Source organism: Plecotus auritus (genome assembly GCF_963455305.1).
Source record: "Plecotus auritus genome assembly, chromosome: 9".
NCBI classification, from domain to species: domain Eukaryota; kingdom Metazoa; phylum Chordata; class Mammalia; order Chiroptera; family Vespertilionidae; genus Plecotus; species Plecotus auritus.
In genome coordinates, this window is record NC_137783.1 from 39,191,325 (window position 1) to 39,211,501 (window position 20,177).

At 38.4% G+C, this 20,177-nt stretch overlaps 1 protein-coding gene and 1 pseudogene across 3 annotated transcripts in view; one reads left to right on the forward strand and one right to left on the reverse strand.

The window, feature by feature from the left end:
• JMJD1C (jumonji domain containing 1C) overlaps positions 1–20,177 on the reverse strand; it is a 283,189-nt gene that overhangs the window by 103,302 nt on the left and 159,710 nt on the right. The window lies entirely within an intron of this gene.
• LOC308234078 (BTB/POZ domain-containing protein KCTD9-like) lies at positions 6,785–7,606 on the forward strand (annotated as a pseudogene). Its single transcript has one exon. The product of its transcript is annotated as a BTB/POZ domain-containing protein KCTD9-like (transcript).

The following is a 20,177-nucleotide window of genomic DNA, read 5'->3' on the forward strand; positions in this document are numbered from 1 at the left end:
ACCATAAAAAAATCCAGTCAGAAATGAAGAACACAATATCTGAAATGAAGAAAACAATATCTGAAATGAAGAAAACACTAGAAGGAAACAAGAAATTAGATGAATCAAAAGATCGAATTAGCAATTTCAGAGACAAGGTAGCAGAAAACACACAAACAAAGAAGAAAAAAAAAGATTTTTAAAAAGAGGATAATTTAAGGGACTTCTGGGACAACATCAAGCGTAATAATAGGCACATCATAAGAGTACCAGAAAAAGAAAAGAGACAACAATAAATTGAGAACCCATCTGAGGAAGTAATGACTGAAAACTTCAGTAACCAGGTGAAGAAAAAAGACACACAAATCCAGGAAGCGCATAAAAGCCCAAAACAAGATAAACCCAAAGAAGCCCACACCAAGACACATCAGAATTAAAATGGCAAAGGTTAATGACAAAGCGATAATATTAAAAGCTGCAAGAGAAAGACAGCTACAAGGGAGCTCCCATAGACTGTCAGCTAATTTCTCAACAGAAACTTTCCAGGCTAGAAGGGATTGGTACAAAATTTTTTTTTAATATAATTTTTCTCGATTGAAGGGAGAGGGAGAGAGAAATAGAAACATCAATGATGAGAGAGAAACATTGGTCAGCTGCCTCCTGCATGCCCCCTACTGGGGATCAAGCAGACAACCAGGGCATTTGCCCTTGACTGGAATTGAACCCAGGACCCTTCAATCCCCAGGGCGATGCTCTATCCATTGAGCCAAGCCAACTAGGGCTGGTATGAAATATTTAAGTGATAAAAACAAAGGACCTAAACATTATATCACTCGACTCAGCAAGGCAATCATTCATATATATAAAAAGCCAGGGCCATCACGACTGAAACAACCGAATGGATAACCAAACAGGCTGCATGGGGCAACCAGGCTGGCAGGGGTGTTAGTGAGGACAACCAAATGACTGAACAGCAGGCTGTGTGGGGCGACCAGGCTGGCAGGGAGGCTAGTGAAGGGTGACCAAATGACCGAACAGCAAGCTGCGTAGGGCGACCAGGCCGGCGGGAGGGGGGGGGGGTGGGCAGTGAGAGGCAACCAGGCCGGCAGGGGGAGGGTAGTTAGGGGCAATCAGGCCGGCAGGTAGAGGCAGTTAGGGGTGATCAGGCTGGCGGGGCGGGGGGGGGGGGGCAGTTAGGGGCAACCAGGCCAGCAGGGGTGGGGCAGTTGGGGGTGATCAGGCAGGCAGGCAGGCAGGCAGGTGAGCGGTTAGAAGCTAGCGGTCCGAAGCTAGCGGTCCAGGATTGTGAGAAGGATGTCCGACTACCGGACATCCCCCAAGGGTTCCCGATTGGAGAGGGTGTAGTCTGGGCTGAGGGGACCCTCCCCTTTCCGTGCACGAATTTTGCGTACCAGGCCTCTAGGTTAGAATAAAAGAAGACATATAGAACTGCCCAGACAAGAAAAAGACAAAGAATTCATGACAACCAAACCAAGAATTGTTAAAGGGACTTCTTAAAAAAAAAAAAAAGGAACTAAATTTGTATAATAAAATAGGAATGAAAACATATCAATCAATAATTGCTTTAAATATAAATGGATTAAATCCTCCCAACAAAAAACATAGAGTAGCCCTGGCTGGTGTGGCTCAGTTTGTTGGGCACTGTTCTGTGCACTGAGGGATTGCTGTTTTGATTCCTAGTCAGGTCACATGCCCAGTTCCCCAGTGAGGGGCATGCAGGAGGCAACCGATCAATGTTGCGCTCTCACACCGATATTACTCTCCCTTCCTCTCTCTCTAAAAATCAATAAATGATTCTTTCTCTCTCTCCCTCCCCTTCCTTCCTTTTGCTCTGAAAAACAACAAAAATGGGCTAGCAATACTTCTATCAGACAAAAGAGACTTTAAAACAAAGGCTATATAATAAGAGACAAGTAAGGAAATTACATAATTATAAAAAATGTCAATCCCACAAGAATATATAGCACTTGTAAATATTTCTTCACCCAACACAGGAGTGTATAAATACATAAAGAAAACCTTCATGGAGATAAAGGGAGATAAGAAAACAATGCAGTCATAGCAGGGGATTTTAATTCCTTTTTGACATCAATGGACAGATCTTGCAGACAGAAAATTAACAAGGAAACAGCGGCCTTAAATGACACACTAGGTGAAATGGTATATTCAGAGCATTTTACCCCAAAGCAACAGAATATACATTCTTTTCAAGTGCACATGGAATATTTTCTAGGATAGACCACGTTAGGACACAAAACAAGTCTCAATAAATTAAAAAAGACTGAAATCATATCAAGTAACTTTTCTGATCACAAATGTATGAAATGAGAAATCAATTACAAGAAAAAAAAACACTGAAAAACAGACAAACACATGAAGCCTAAATAACATGTTACTAAACAATGAATGAGTTAACAATAAGACCAAGAAATAAATAAAAAGATGCCTTGAAACAATGGAAATGAGAACAACAACCTAAAATCTAAGAGGAAAATTCACAGCATTACAGGCCTACCTCAATAAACAAGAAAAGTCTCAAACAATCTAACCTTACACATAAAGGAACTATTAAAAAAACAACAAAGAAAGCCCAACATGAGTAAAAGAGAGTAAAAAAAAAAAAAAAAAAAAAAAAAAAAAAGCCAAAAAGAAAACAGTGCAAAGATCAATAAAACGAGCAGCTGGTTCTTTGAAAAACTAAAGAAAATTGATAAACCTTTAACAAGTTTCATCAAGAAAAAAAAGGAAGAGGACTCAAATAAATCAGAAATTAAAGAGAAGTAACAATTGACACCACAAAAATACAAATGATTATAAGAAAATAAAATAAGACAACAAATTGAACAATCTAGAAGAAATGAATAAAATCCTAAAAACATAATTTTCCAAGACTGAAACAAGAAGAAACAGAATATCTGTACAGACCAATTATACACAACAAAACTAAAGCAGTAATAAAAAAAAATTAAAAAAACTCACAACAAAGAGAAGTCCTGGATCAAATGGATTCACAGGTAAATTTTACCAAACATTTAGAAAAGAATTAACACCACTCCTTCTGAAACTATTAAAAAAAATTCAAGAGGGAAGGCTCCAAAGCTCATTTTATGGGGCCAGCATTACCCTGATTCCAAAACAGGACAAAGAAGTCCTATCTAATAAAGAGGGAATATGCAAATGGACCGTCACACCGTCACAAAGATGGTGACACCCAGTCCCCTCAGGCCTGCCCGAGTCCTCCAGTCCTTTTAGCCCTGCCGGAGGGTGGGGGGTTGGCAGACTCGCGGTGCAGCCAGACGGCTGCCCTCAGACCCCCAGCCACCCAAGGCTGGCCCGAGGCACGGGCAAGTCTCAGATGGCGGCTGCCCAGCCGCCCAGGGCCACCCGAGGCGCAGGTAACCAGGGCCGGCCGAGGCTTGCACTGCCAGCAGTGGCAGCAGCAGAGGTGTGATGGGGGCATCGCCTTCCCTTGATTGCCAGGTCACCTCCCGCCCCTGAGGGCTCACAGACTGTGAGAGGGGGCAGGCCCGGCTGAGGGACCCCCCATCCAGTGCATGAATTTTTATGTACTGGGCATCTAGAGTGAGTGTGTGTGTGTGTGTGTGTGTGTGTGTGTGTGTCCTTGATGAACATGGATGCAAATATCTTCATTAAAACATTAGCAAATCAAATTCAGCAATACATTAAAAAGATCATTGCCCAGTCAGTGTGGCTCAATGGTCGACCTATGAATCATGGGATCATGGTTTGATTCCCAGTCAAGGCACATGATAATACATATAGTTCGTGGGCTTGATCCCCAATAAGAGGGTGGAGGAGGCAGCTGATCCATGATTCTCTCCCATTATTGATGTTTCTATCTCTCTCTCCTTCCTTCCTCTCTGAAATCAATAAAAATATATTTTAAAAATATATATCATTTACTCTGATCAAGTGGGATTAATTCCTGGGATGCAAGTTTGGTTCAACATCTGCAAAACAATTAACGTGATCCACTACGTAAACAAAATGAAGGATAAAAATCGTATATTCATATCAATGGATGCACAAAAAGCACTTGACAATATTCAGCACTCATTAATGATAAAAACAGCAAAGAGGGGATAGAGGAAACATATCTCAACATAATAAAGGCTATATATGACAAACTCATAAACATCATATTCAACGGGAAAAAAAATGAAAGCTTTTCCCTTAAGATCAGGAACAAGACAAAGAGGTTCATTTTCATCACTTTTATTCAATGTAATATTGAAAGTTTTAGCCACAGCAATCAGACAAGAAAAAATAAAATGCATCCAAATTGGACAAGAATAAGTAAAATTGTCATTATTTGTAGATACCATAATACAATGGAAAACCCTAGACATCCCTCAAAAAAAACAAAAACTACTAAAACTGATAAATGAATTTAGTAAAATAGCAGGACACAAAATTAATATCCAGAAATTGGTTGCATTTTTATATACCAATAATGAACTATCAGAAAGGGAAACTAAGAAAATAATCCCACTTGTAATTGCATAAAAAGTAAAAATAAAAATACCTAAGACTAAGTTTAACCAAGGAGAAAAAGAGACCTGTACTTGGAAAATTATAAGACACTGAAGAAAGAAAATGAAGAAGATACAAATAAATGAAAACATATACTGTGCTCATTGATAGGAAGAACTAAAAACATTAATATGTCCATAATAACTCAAACAATCTATAGATTCAATGCAATTCCTATCAAAATACCAATGCCACCTTTCACAGAAGTAGGACAAATAATAAAAAACTCATATGGTAGCACAAAAGACCCCAAATAGCCATAGCATTCCTGAGAAAGAAGAAAAAAGATAGAGGTATTATGCTACCTGATATCAAACTATAATGCAAGGCCATAGTAATTAAAACAGCATGGTACTGGCAAAAAACAAACATATCGATCAATGTAACAGAATAGAGAGCCCAGAAATAAACCCAAGCCAAACTAATATTTGACAAAGGAGGCAAAAAACACACAATGGAGTAAACAGAGGCTATTCAATAAATGATGTTGGAAAAATTGGACAGATACATGAAAAAAATAAATTAAAACACCTTCCTACACCATATTCAAGAATAAACTCAAGATGGATTAAAGACTTAAATGTAAGTCTGGAAACCATAAAAACCCTAAAAGAAAACATAGGCAGTAAAATCTCAGACCTTTCTCTTGGCAATATTCTTTTGATATATCTCCTTGGACAAGAGAAACAAAAGAAAAAATAAACAGATTGAACTACATCAAAACTAAAAAGTTTTTACACAGCAAAGCAAATAAAAAAGATAACACACTCATTGGGAGAACATATTTGCCAATAATACATCCGAAAAGGGGTTAATATTCAAAACTCTGAATAACTCATACAACACAACACCATAAAAAAATCCAACTAAAATATGGGCAGAGAACCTGAGTAGACTATTCCCCAAAGAGGACATCAAGATGAGCAATGTACACATAAAATTATGCCTAACATAACTAATCATCAGAGAAATGCAAATTAAAACCACAATGAAATATCACCTCATATTTGTAAGAATGGCTATCATCAACAAGCAACAAGTGTTGGCCAGGATATGGAGAAAGGGAACTGCAGTGCTCTGTTGGTGGGATTGCAGATTGGTGCAGCAACTATGAAAAACAGTATGGAGGTTCCTCCAAAAATTAAAAATGTAACTGCCTTATGACCCAGCAATTCCATTTCTGAGTATATATGTGGAGAATTCTAAAACATTTGTTTTAAAGAATACATGTACCCTTATGTTCATTGTAGCATTATTTACATTAGCCAAGATATAGAAGCAACCCAAGTGCACATTAACAGTGGATAAAAAAGAGGTGGTACATGTATACAATGGAATATTACTCAGCCATAAAGGAGAATGAAATCTTCCTATCTGCAACAGCATGGATGGACCTGGAGCGTATTATACTAAGTGAAATAAGTCAATCAGAGAAAGACAAATAGCATTTTATTTCACTCATATGTGGAATCTAAAGAATAAAATAAACAACAAAACAAACAGACTCATAAAGAGAATAGACTGATGTTTGCCAGAGGTGTGGGGAGTGGAGGACTGGGTGAAAAAGGTAAATAGATTAAGAAGTATAGATTGATAGTTACAAAATAGTCACAGGGATATAAAGTACAGCATAGGAATATAGGCAATAATATTGTAATTACTATGTATGGTGCCAGGTTGGTACTAGAAATATTGTGGGCAACACTTTGTAGAGTATATGATTGTCTAACCACTATGCCTGACACCTGAAACTAATGAAATGGTACTAAATGTAAACTGTAATTAAAAATAAAATTTAAATTTAAAACTAACTAAATAAATAAAGATAAAAGGTTACTTTTAGAGTGGTTCTAACCCAATCAGCCAGCTCCGATGGCAGCCGTTTCCTCCACAGGTTAAGCGAAGGGAAGGGTAACAGCCGCAGGTGCTGATTCCTGTGGTCACTGTATATGGAATTTTATCTGATTTACTCTCTGTGGCCAGCAGTAAACTTGGCATAAAAGCCACTAGTGTGTAAAATGGGAAAGGTGGACTGATTGATGATATTGCTTTGATGAGGGATGATGATGTTTGGTTTGTGAGTGAAGGAGAGCCATTCATTGATCCTCAGACAGATTCTAAACTACCTGAAGGGTTGTCAGGATCTCACACAGACTGGCTTACCTTAAATGTTGGAGGGCGGTACTTTACAACTACACGGAGCACTTTAGTGAACAAAGAACCCGATAGTATGCTGACCCACATGTTTAAGGACAAAGGTGTCTGGGGTAATAAGCAAGATCATAGAAGAGCTTTCTTAATTGACCGAAGTCCTGAGTACTTTGAACCATTTGAACTACTTGTGTCATGGACAACTCATTGTAAATGATGGCATTAATTTACTGGGGGTGTTGGAAAAAGCCAGATTTTTTGGTATTGACTCACTGATTGAACACCTAGAAGTGGCAATAAAGAATTCTCAACCACCAGAGGATCATTCACCAATATCACGAAAGGAATTTGTCTGATTTCTGCTACCCACTCCAACTAAATCAGAATTGCGTTGCCAGGGTTTAAACTTTAGTGGTGCTGATCTTTCTCGTTTGGACCTTCGATACATTAACTTCAAGATGGCCAATTTAAGCCGCTGCAATCTTGCACATGCTAAACTCTGCTGTGCAAATCTTGAGCTGATCTCACTGGATCAGTGCTTGACTGTGCAAATCTCCAGGGAGTCAAGATGCTCTGTTCTAATGCAGAAGGTGCATCCCTGAAACTGTGTAATTTTGAAGATCCTTCTGGTCTTAAAGGCAGTTTAGAAGGTGCTAATCTAAAAGGTGTGGATATGGAAGGAAGTCAAATGACAGGCCTTAACCTGAGAGTCGCTACCTTAAAAAATGCAAAGTTGAAGAATTGTAACCTCAGAGGAGCAACTCTGGCAGGAACTGATTTAGAGAACTGCCACCTGTCTGGGTGTGACCTTCAGGAAGCCAACCTGAGATGTTCCAACATTAAGGGAGCTATATTTGAAGAGATGCTGACACCACTCCATATGTCACAAAGCGTGAGATGAGACTTTAGGGATGGAGGAAGATGCTCAAGATGAAAATGTTTTCCTTATCACTTTCATTTTTCCACTCAGTTGTCTAGAAGAAATAACACTGTAAGGAAATTAAAAAGACAAAACCATTTAGAGCAGTGGTTCTCAACCTTTTTAATGCCGCGACCCTTTAATACAGTTCATGTTGTGGTGACCCCAACCATAAAATTATTTTCGTTGCTACTTCATAACTGTAATTTTGCTACTGTTACATGAATCGTAATGTAAATATCTGTGTTTACATCATTGCCAGCTGATGTAACTTTTTTCTTTATGCACCACTGAGAACAAGCATAATCCTCTAAATCAGTGGTTCTCAACCTTTTTAATGCCACGACCCTTAGTACATCACTGTCAGCTGAAGTTACAGTGGAACTCTGTAGTAACAATTTATAGCAACAACTTTTAAAGGAGCACTCTTCAGAATTTCATTCTAAGCAAGTTCCACTCAATGCAGACCAGACAATTTTTTATTTACACTACCAGCCTAGTTTCCTCCTGTACAGTCAAAACAAGCATAGGAAGATACTTCAAAACCAAAAAACCAAGGTGTGTTACTAATATTTAATTCAGTGGCCAAATAGTTTAATCAGGGCCAGCTTAGAACTAGATACTAAGTCTCAATCCACTGTAATCAACCCTGCAAAATAGGAATGGGTATTGCAAAGTCATCTTTTAGATAGCTACACAATAGATTGCAGCTAAAACTCTACATTGGAGAATGAGAGATTTTAAACTGACTGTTTAATTATATAGTCACCAAAAAACTTAAAAATAAAAATATTTGGCTGGTCCAAAATGTAATACCAGTCATTCAGCACCTGTGGTTCTTTAACTTATATTTTCTGGTTTGGTTTTGTTTTAATAATTTTAGCCTCATTTTCTTGAGTCATTATCTCTCTGCAGCGGCAGAGAAGGGGCCTGTACTTCCTCACCAGTAAACCGTGTCCTTACATCTGCCCTAAATGGATTCTGAATTCTCCAGACTCATCAGTTGAGGCAATGAATTATTAAAACCCACTTTGTATCCTTTGGGAGGATGACATGTCTTGAATATTTACATAGCTTATTCTATATATACATATGCAAAGCTTTCCTTACAGTGAAGGGTATATGCATAGTGGGAGGAGATCAGGCCTTTAAGGTAAAGGAAAGCAACTTCAGAAATGAATTATTTTCTTTGCTTTATTATTTTTACCAGGGAAGTACTGTACTGAGAGATATCTATTTTCATAATCAATATGTGCCTAAATTATATTTAAACCATTTCACTCTGTAGTATATTTTCAACAACTATAAAAAATGTGGTTCATCTACTTAAGGGTACCTCTGTAGATATAACCTAAAGTGCAAAAGAATCTGAAAGATGAAACATGATAGTCTTAGAAACTGCACAGTTCGGGTCTAATGTATACTGCATTAATAAACAATGTGAAATGTTGGGGGGAAAAAAGGTTACTTTTATCAAGACAACCTGTGATATGTAAGTCAATGAACTATGGGCTGGATGACAGTTCTTGATGCATTTGTACCTGGTAAAGAGTACTGAATAATGGTACTTTTTTTAACTTATGCTATCTTTTCATCTTTGTTCTTACATACTATGACTTGAAGGCTATCTTTATATGACAACAAATGACAGAATAATTCTGAAATATATCACAAAATATAATGAAGAACTACATTTTTAAATGATCAAGAAAAGATGGAATAAGGATTAATCCCCAACCTTAACAGTGAAAAAGTTAGGTCCAATTTTTAGGTTAAAAAAATCAACTACATAGAATATAAAGAAGATCTAGCTTCCTAGAAATTCATGTGAAAGAATTTCAAGACACTAAGTCAATACAAGTTATATATTAAAAAGTAGGGGTAAATTTTTGACACAAAGTGCTAAGACCAAGGGAGTAATAACAGTCCCTTCATATTTTGCATTGTTTATACCATCTCTGAATGTCTTGTTCAATTTGGGACATCAGAATATAAGAGAAACAATTATAAACTAAGGTGTGTCAAAGAAATGTAAAAATCATGGAGTATTAGGATCATTAGAAGAAATGGAGATGTCTTGCCTGGAGATGAGGAGTAGGACAAACAATAATTATGTACTATTATTTAAAAGGTTTGGAAAATTGGAAAGGTAGAGCCTTATAAGTAAAATTTCTAGGAACGCCAATTCTAGCTCCACACAAAGAAGCAATAACACTTCTAATAAACACTACCAAAACAAGCAGAGTTATTCACAAAGTAGTGAACTTTTAGCTTCCAATAACTAGAAACTATTAAGAAGAATCTCAATGAAAACTAACTTGACAAGTCTGTCATTGAAGGATCCCATTTCTCATGTTAGAAAGGGGTAATTTATAAAATATTAAAGATTCTTTCCAATTCTAAGACTCTAATATGGCTTTCTTTAAGCCACTTCATGTTTAATAGCAAAGTGAAGATAAGCAAGTTTAAACCAAACTTTTCATCAACACTGCTACAACTTTTGCATATATGAAAGCATGAAAAGAGTACTGCTGAATGTTCTTGTATTATTCACATAAGGTGAAAGAATTAAAAATAAAACATATTATCTCCCACTTCAGAGTAAATTAACCAAGGCCTATATAGCTCGGCAGAAATAAAACTACATGGAAGACTTCTGTAGCATGGGATTACTGTAATCCACAGATTCTTTATATCTTCTGATGAAAAGCCAATGTAATTTTGTGGGAATAAAAATTATTACATAACTAGAGACCCAGTGCCTGAAATGCATACATGGGTAGGGTCCCTAGACCTGGCCAGCTATCAGGGCCTATAGGGGCTTCTGCCTGCCGGCCGAGGCCCTCCCTTCCCCGCTGCCGGCTGGGGCCTTTCTTTGTTCCACGCCACCCCTTGGTGGTCAGCACATGTGATAGCGAGTGATCTGTCTCCCGGTCAAAATCCTGCATGGACAATTTGCATATTAGGCTTTTATATAGATAGATTACATCAACCCAATCATAAGTAAAGGCATGTGTTGAAATGATAATAAAAAAAAATCACAAAATAAAAAGTTAAGCTAAGATAAAATGTCTTACAGACTGAGGACCTGTCAACCATACCATCCTTAGAGAACAGAGTATATGCCCTTATGTTTGCATATGACTGTTTTCTTGGCCTTTTTTGTTCTAAAACTAATTTTAAAATCTATTTTCCAATTTTCCTTAATAATTTCACTGTTTATACTTTTGTGAAGTTGAATCAAATCTCTATTTCTTTACTGGTTTTGTTAATTTCCGTCTGGCAAACATCTGTTTCTTGTGCAGCACAGCTCTACAAGTCAACAAGGCTCTACAATTATTTCCCCATTACCTCCTTGTTTGTCAAAAACTCTGATGATGTCAGCAACAATCTGGAAGCTGGACTGTTTCAATTTAAAAAGGGGGATTCACAGTTCTCCCTCCAAGGACCACATCCTTGCATTTCCTTTCCCCTCTTCTCTCCCCACCGCCCCCAAGGCTTGTATCTTCTAACCTCTAAGGGACCCCCATGAGGCTTGTGACCAGAGAAGCAATTGGCAGCAGCAGCTCGTCCCAGGCTTACCCGCTGAACCTGTCTCCAAGGTTCCCTTTCCCCCCTTTTCTCTGACTTTCCAGTGAGCCAAAACAGCCCAGCCTACGCTCTCCTGTTGCTTCTTCTATGCCTTTCCTTGTTTTACTGCCCTAAGTATGTTTTTGTTGCAGTCAATAAATTCTTGCTTGCTTTTCTAAAAGAAATGAAAAGGGGAATTTACAATTTCCATTAAGTATGATACAGTAGCTATTTTGATTATCGTAAGAATTAATACATTTTAGGTGACAGTGATCACATGTGCTAAGTAGTATTTAAATTCAAAATATAGTAAGGTAATGCCAACGTTATCGAAGTTTCAACCATAGTTTTCTTTATGTATTGACAATTTATGCAAACATTTTGACAGTTATGAAATATCAAAGTACTGCTGCACCAAGTAAAAGGAGTACAATGGAAAAGAAAACTTTACATCACACTACAGTGTTTTATTTCAGTTAGAAATTATTATTCATTTAAAATAAACATTCCTTCCCTTCTAATATGTTGTAGGGCAATTGAAAGTTATATTTCAAAAATGTACAGAGAAAATGAATACCCATAATCTATTTTCAGGTCAATTATCACTAATTTAATTTTAATACACTTCCTTTAAACAAAGTCCCTCCCCTCTATGCTTAGTTCAGGTCAGTTGCTGTTTCACTGAGGACAACTCCCTTTAAAGGCATGAGGCAACAAAAGTCCTAAGGTTAACTGAGAAAGGAAAAAGTTGAGGCCCATTAATGATGCCCAGAAGCCTTACTTAAGTTTATCTCTTTAGAGAGAGGAAGATTTGACAATTAGACTCTTCAAGGCTAATAAAGATTCCTCCCAGGGTCTTAGTTTCCTCCAAAGTTTCAGACAGCCTGTAAGTAGTGTGGGCAAATATACTTTGTGGATTTAGTAGTGTTTTTATAGCTCTTGAAACAGTTGTTTTGTCTTTGGGGATCTAAAAGCTTCTCTGCATTTGACCACCTGCTTTAGGAGCTTTTTAAAATAGAACAAATTTTCCTAATTTCAGGAACCCTTAAGATCATCTTTCCTGCTTCCTGTTACATTTAAGTCAAACTATACTGTTTTAACTTTGAGCTATATTTTACTTGGCCTTGGAAAATATGAGCACTTAAAAAGTTACATTTTAGCGCTGGCCAATGTGGCTCAGTTGGTTGGGCTTCATCTCATGCACTGAAAGGTTGCCAGTTCGATTCCCTGGTCAAGGCACATGATGAGCTTTCTGCTCAATCCCCAGTAGGGGGCATGCAGGAGGCAGCCAACTGATGTCTCTCTCTCACACCGATGTTTTTCTTTCTCTCCCACTCTCCCTTCCTCTCTCTCTAAAAGAATAAAAATCTTTTAAAAAGCGTGTTCAGAATATTAATTTTTTAAAAGTTACATTTTAGGCCCTGGCCAGGTAGTTCAATTGGTTAGAGCATCATCCTGATATGAAAAGGTTGTGGGTATGATCTTGGTCAAGGCATCTACAGGAAGCAAACAATCTATACTAATAAAAGGGTAATATGCTAATTAGGGCGGACGTCTTCACGACATCCATCCAGACAAAGCCCTGGCAGCTGTGAGCCCCATGAGGAGCGGGCCTCAGCGTCAGTAGGACATCCCCTGAGGTCTCCCAGACTGTGAGAAGGGGCAGGACGGGCTGAGGGACCCTCCCCGGCCAGTGCACGAATTTTCATGCACCGGGCCTCTAATGTATGTATAAATAAGTGGAACAAATCAGTGTTTCTCTCCCTCTTTCCTCTACCTTCCGACCTCTCTCTAAAATAAAAAATAATAAACATACACATTTTTAAAAGTTACATTATATTTAGGTAAAAAAAAAAAATCAAACCACTAAAAGTGGTCATAGCCTGGCCAGTGTGGCTCAATGGTTAAGCGTCAATCATGAACTGAGAGGTCCCTGTTTCAAATGCCTGGGTTGTGGGCTCAATCCCCAGTAGGCGACATGCAGGAGGCAGCCAATCTCTCTCATCGATGCTTCTATTTCTCCATCCCTCTCTCTTCATCTCTCTCTCAAATCAATAAAAACATTAAAAAAAAAGTGGAACTATTAATTTTTCTACTCTGATAGGAAGAAATGCTATATATAGAAGCAATGGTTTATGAAACAGGTTTATCAATGTGTGATTTAACAATGTTTGTACACTTTCCACGGCCACTTCCTTTGCCAGGAAGAAGGAAGATTTTTTACCATTCTCTTACAGTGATAAACTAGACTGAGTTTTGTTATGCTTCATTATGTTTATTGCTATAATAATTGATGAAGAATCCTGAAAGGTATACTTTGCTTCAAGAACTTGATGCTCTCCATAACCAATTTTGCTCAGTGGTTAGAGGTGGATAGAGCATCAGCCTGTGGACTGAAGGGTCCCAGGTTCAATTCTAGTCAAGGGCATGTACCTTGGTTGTGGGCACATCCCCAGTAGGGGGTGTGCAGGAGGCACCTGATCGATGTTTCTCTCTCATCTACGTTTCTAACTCTCTATCTCTCTCCCTTCCTCTCTGTAAAAAAATAAATAAATAAATAAATATATATATATATATATATATTATATATATACACACACACACACACACACACACACACACACACATATAAATAAAAAGAACTTGATGCTGAAGGCACACAGCTGTGTCAGTCAAGTTCTAGAACAGTGGTCCTCAAAGGATAGCCCCCTGTCCAGAAGCATCAGCAACACCAAGGACCAAATAAAAATGCAATTTCTTAGGCTTTACCCCAGACTACTTGAAGCAGATTCTGAGGGTGGGACCTAGTAATTTGTATTTTAACAAGTCCTTATGTATGTCTGAAGAACTGTAAAATTTAAGAACCAGTGACAGTGTTCTTATTCTTAACTTTTTTGGAGTTGAGGAACTCTCAATCTGATGAAAGCTGTAGCTCCCAAAACATGACATGCATAATTATTATTTTTCAAATGATTTGAGAGAGAGGAAGGGAGAGGGAGACAGGGATAGAAACTTCAATGATGAGAGAGAATCATTGATTGGCTGCCTCCTGCATGCCCCCCCCACTGAGGATCAAGCTAGCAACCCAGACATTGCCCTGACTAGGAATGGAACAGCGACCTCCTGGTCAATGGGTCGAAGCTCCACCACTAGCCACACGGGAATTAAAAAATATTCGTTTAAAAAAATATTTTCCCTGCTCTCTTAACATGCCCACAAATTGGCTGTAGGCAGCCTGCCCATATGACCAGGTGAAGAAGGTGGGCCCCTGCCACAGTTCTCCTTCCTGCTCTCCCCCGACCCTAACTTAGTAGCATTCAAATGCACCAATAAAATCCCCATCTTCCTTTTCTAGTGTATTCCAACCAGACCCCCAACAAAGCCCACAGGTCTTTGTGCTGCCTCTTGGCTCTCCACCTGCTTGGCTGAACCTGCTTCCTTGTGGCATGCAATGACTTTATTTCTAAAGGACCTATGAGTATAATAAACTTTGTTTTCATGTGCCTCTCTTGTGTCTCCTCTGGTGGCTACATGTGACTGACCATCACATAAAAAGCACATAGGACAGGCCTAGGAATACTTAGTTTTAACTGATATGTCAGTTAAATCTGAGGTTCAGTCAGCTTTGGGAAACCATGAATCTTAGTTGAGAACACATGACCTAGAGTGACTATATCTCAGACAGAGTGCCCCAGTCCAGGTCTTAAGACATTCTCTAAACAGATGAGTCTCCTTGTCACTTTGCTACTTCAACCTCCTACTTTCTCAGGAAGCACAGAACCTTGAAATAGCTTACCAACAGCTTACATTGGAAAGCTGCTCATTCACAATGTGGGTATATTTGAACCATGTAGTAAAGATCAATTTCACACACTGGATTTTCAAATTCAAATAATCTAGAGCAGAGGATAAGCTCTTTGGTATAATGTAGAGAGAGACCTATTTAAAGATGCTTTCACTTCCTAAAAATATGAAGAAGGTAATGCAGCAATCTCAGAAAGTGGCAATGGTGCTTCCCTAGATTATGTGGAAAGAGAGATCACAGCCCAAATATAAAACAATATAAAATATTGTTTTCTCTTGAAGCTTAAAAAATATAAGAATCCCAGCCCTGGCCAGTGTCTCAGTGGTTAGGGCATCGGCCCACACACTGAAGAGTCACAGGTTTAATTCCTGGTCAAGGGCATGCACCTGGGTTTCAGGTTCACTCCCTGCCAAACTTCGGGAGGCAACCAGTTGAAGTGTGTTTCTCATGTCTCTGTCTCTGTCTCTCTTCCTCTCTCCCCTTTTTCCTTCCTGCCCGCCCTCCCTCCTTCCCTTTCCATTCTTTTTGAAAAGCAATGAAAAAAAGTCCTCAGGTTAGGATTACACACACACACACACACACAAAAAAAAAGATGAGGACTACAATCATTGTTGTTCCCTACTTTCTACTTATAGGAGGAGAAACAAAAAGGAAGTTCTTCAAGAGAAGACATGAAGAGCCAGAAGTGTGGTTAATCATTCAACAAAAGATTTCAAAGCTGATTAAAATGGCCTATAAAGCAGCAAGAGTTTCCCAGATCACATGAACTATGAACTCAGAATGAGTTGGTTCAAGATTGTGGCCCAAAGAGGTGAAGGCCCGAAATTCTATCACAGATTTTTCAATTGTAGCAATTCATTGTTGTTGTTTTTTTGTGTGTGGAAATGGTAGGAGAAGCTTAGGTATCCTATCCTGACATCTAGAGAGTATATATAAAGCTATAATTTAAGGTGCTTATCTTTAGAAAAATATATTCAAGTTACTCATTGAAACATAACACATAAAACATTCACTAGTAGTGAATCAAGCTTTCAAAGTACATACTTTATAAACTATAAGTTCATGGCATTAATTATTCATTTAGTTAGCAAACATTTATGAAGCACCTACCCACTGTGCATACATAGTATTATATACAGGAAAGTATATAAACTACCTTTTTTTCACTGGCATCTCTCTAGATAACAAAAGAACTAAATGTTCTTGTACAATGAAATTTAACAAGAGTAAAAATGTTCAATATCCAGTTCAGGTTCCAAAAAGTCAGAAACTACTTAAATATGGTGCAACACACACTCCTACCCCATCCCTCACAGGCAACACATTACTATAATATGTGGTAAAACTTGCTTGACAGCTTTTGATGCAAAAAGGATTAGGAAGTTTTATTCATTCTACAACTATTCAGTGGAAAATCTACAATGTCTTAAATATTGTCCCAGAGATTTTAGATGATGTAAAAATAAAGCTAAATAGAAACTCAGTATGAGGCAACAGCCCCAATATATTAGGATCCCTTCAAATGAAAACTGAAGGCACCCATTCAGAAAGTCATAGACATTAGAATATAAGTAAAAGTAGGTAATCTTAACAGTGAAGGTCTATGTGTAATCAAGTCATGTTAGGACTGGTTAAAGGAACTGGAAATGTTTAGCCTAAGGTTTTTAATTATACTTTAATATACAGAAAAAACTTGATGTATCCTGTTCTAGAGCAGAGGATCTCAACCTGGGTTTAAAACAAACAAATAACAAACAAACAAAGCCTTCAAGGAGTCCATAAAGTCCTTGAAATTATTTATAAAAATTTATGAACGTGAGCATTTTTTTTCCTTTGTTACACAAAAATTTTATTTGTGGAAAGAAGGTTTATGACATAATAGCTGTAAATATGTGCTTGTTATATTTTTTGGATACTATCGAATTCTATCTAGATAACAAGAAAAAAAATGGGATGAATGAAACTCATGATATAGTTAGTATAGATAGCAAGCATCCTGCATAGTATATTAAACACAGAAAGAATAAATAGAGAATACGTGGGAACACCAAGTAAATGCAATCTATTCATTAAGCTCAGATCATGTCATCTACATATTGATAAAATGATCATTCATTGATGATACCCGTTATTGGCCTCAGGTGTCCTCTGCCCAAAATGTCAAAGATGAAAGACTAGCTGCTCAGCAAGTCTTTGGTTATACTTGTGAGGCTTACTTACTCCTCCGTTACTAAGCATGTATTCATCATTCCAGGCCTCTTCCCTGGGATGAGTTCCCAGGCTCACATTCAACTCTGATCTTTATAGTTATGTTATCAGTAGGGAAGGTTGTGTGGCATAGACGGGACGAAATAACTTCATAAAACTCATAATTTAGTATTCACCCCACTATGCCATATCCTGTGTTAATCAACTTCATATTTTTCCACTTTTAAAAAAATATATATTTTTATTGATTTCAGAGTAGAAGAGGGAGAGGGAGATAAACATTAATGATGAGAATCACTGATAGGCTGCCTCCTGCATGCTCCCTACTGGGGATTGAGCCCACAACCTGGGCATGTGCCCTTGACCAGAAATGAACCCGGGACCCTTCAGTCCATAGGCCGATGCTCTATCCACTGAGCCAAACCGGCCAGGGCTCCCCTTCTTTCTTTTTAAATTTTGAAATAGACTTATGTCTTAGAGCAGTTTGAATTGAATGGAAAACAGAGTTCTCATACATCCCCTACTTCCACACATGCACAACCTAACCCACTATCAACATCCTGAAACAAAGTGATACATTTGATATAATAAATGAACTTACACTGACACATCATTATCACTCAAAATCCAAGGTTTATAATAGGGTTCACTCTTAGTGTTATACATCCTGTGGGTCTGGACAAATGTATGACATCATTGTAGTATCATTTAGAACAGTTTCACTGCCCTAAAAATTATTTGTGCTCTGCCTATTCATTCATCCCTTCCCCTCATTCTGATCTTTTTATGTTCTCCACTAGAGGACCGGTGCATGAATTTGTGCTCCAGGGTGGGGTCCCTCCACCGGGCCAGCAATCGGGTACAATCAGGGCCATCTTGCCCAGTCCCCATCAGGGTTGATTGGGGCCGGTGGCCAGGGAGGGACCACAGGAGGGCTCCAGGGCATGTCTGGCCCTATCTTGCCCAGTCACGATTGGCCAGACCCCAGCAGCAAGCTAACCTACTGGTTGGAGCATCTGCACCCTGGTGGTCAGTGCACGTCATAGCAACTGGTCGACTGTCTGCTCTCTGGTGGTCAGTGCACGTCATAGTGAGCAGTTGAGTGTCCTTAGCATATCATTAGCATATTACGCTTTGATTGGTTAAACGGCCAACCGGACACTTGGCATATTAGACTTTTATCATATAGGATAGTTGTATATTCCAGAATGTCATGTAGTTGTATTGTACAGTATATGGCCTCTTCAGATTGGCTTCTTTCATTTAGTAAAATATGCATTTAAGGTTCCATGTGTTTTCATGGCTTTACAGTTCATTTCTTTCGGTGCTTAATAATAATCCAATGTTTGGATGTACCATAGTTTATTCATTCTCCTATTGAAAAACTCTTGGTTGCTTCCAAGTTTTAGTAACGGCAAATAAAGTTGGTATATACACTGAGTGGCCAGATTATTATGACCTCTGAATGCATAATAATCTGGCCACTCAGTGTGTGTGTGTGTGTGTGTGTGTGTGTATGTATGTATTAGAGGCCCGGTGCATGAATTCGTGCATGGGTGGGGTCCGGCCAGCCTGGCCAGGGGGAGGGGACATGGGCGGTTGGCCGGCCTGCCTGCTGGTCGAACTCCTGGTCAAGGGGACAATTAGCTTTTTATTATATAGGGTATACACTGAGTGGCCAGATTATTATGCGTTCAGAGATCATAATAATCTGGCCACTCAGTGTATATCCATGTGCAGGTTTTTGTATTTAAAAAGTTTTCAACTCATTTGGGTAAATACCAAGGAGTATAATTGCTGGATTGTATGATAAGAATATGTTCAGTTTTGTAAAAAACTGCCAAACTATCTTCCGAAGTGGCTGTACCGTTGTGTTTCCACCAGAAATGAATGAGAGCTCCTGTTGCTCCATATCATCGTCAGCATTTGGTGTTGTTAATGTTTTGGACTTTTTTTTTTCACTCTGTAACTGAGCAGAAAAAGGATTCATCTAACCGGCAAGAGCAGAGCCAAACACTGAATACCAAGAATTTGCAGCAGAGAAATTAGGGTGGCTTTATTGCTAACGCTATGCAAGGAGAATGGGAAAGCTATTGTTTAAAGGCCCAAATTCCCCAATTCCCCAACTGTTTACTGGCACTTGGTTTTAAAGGGTAAAATTGGGGTAGGGCTGTTGAATGCTTGATCAGTTTCTGGTTATGTTCTGATTGGTTGAAGCTGGAGTTACAAAGATATATTTCAAAATTTCGAGTCACCAATGCTCTGGCGCCCTCTAGTTTGGGGTTTATTTGACTGTAGGTCAGCAGTTTTCCATCTTAAGTGAGTATGTGTAGGAAGGGGGTAGGAGGTTCATATTCCTGTAAAAATAACTCGAGGTATACACAGTATGTTATCTATGATTCCAGAAGGGGAACTAGTGCCCGAGACCCTGATTTATGTCTGAGAAAATTGACTTAAGTGAATAAGGAAAAGAAACTCCCGTCTTGTTTTTTTAAGTAAGAAACTGGGAAGTGGCGGGGAGGGAGGCAGCGGGGTGGGGTGCTAGTTCCCAAAGGGATTCTGGCTTGGTTGCAATTCTAGTAGGTGTGTAGTGGCATCTCCTTGTTTAAATTTGCAATTCTCTAATGACATCTGATGTTGAACATCTTTTCATTATGTACATTTTTCCATCTGTAAATCATTTTTAGTGAGATGTCTGTTCAAGGTCTTTTGCCTGTTTTTTAATCAGTTGTTTTGCTATTGTTGAGTTTTAAGAGTTCTTTGTATATTTTGAACAACAGTTTTTATTCAGATGTCTTCTGTAAATATTTTCTCCCAGTCTGTGGCCTGTCTTCTCATTTTCTTAACCCCCCTTCTTTGTTGCTATATATTTTTAAAATGATTTAGTAACTCTGTAATTCCAGTATTTTAATAAGCTTCCTATGGATCTTTTTTTTTTTTAAATATATTTTATTGATATTTTTACAGAGA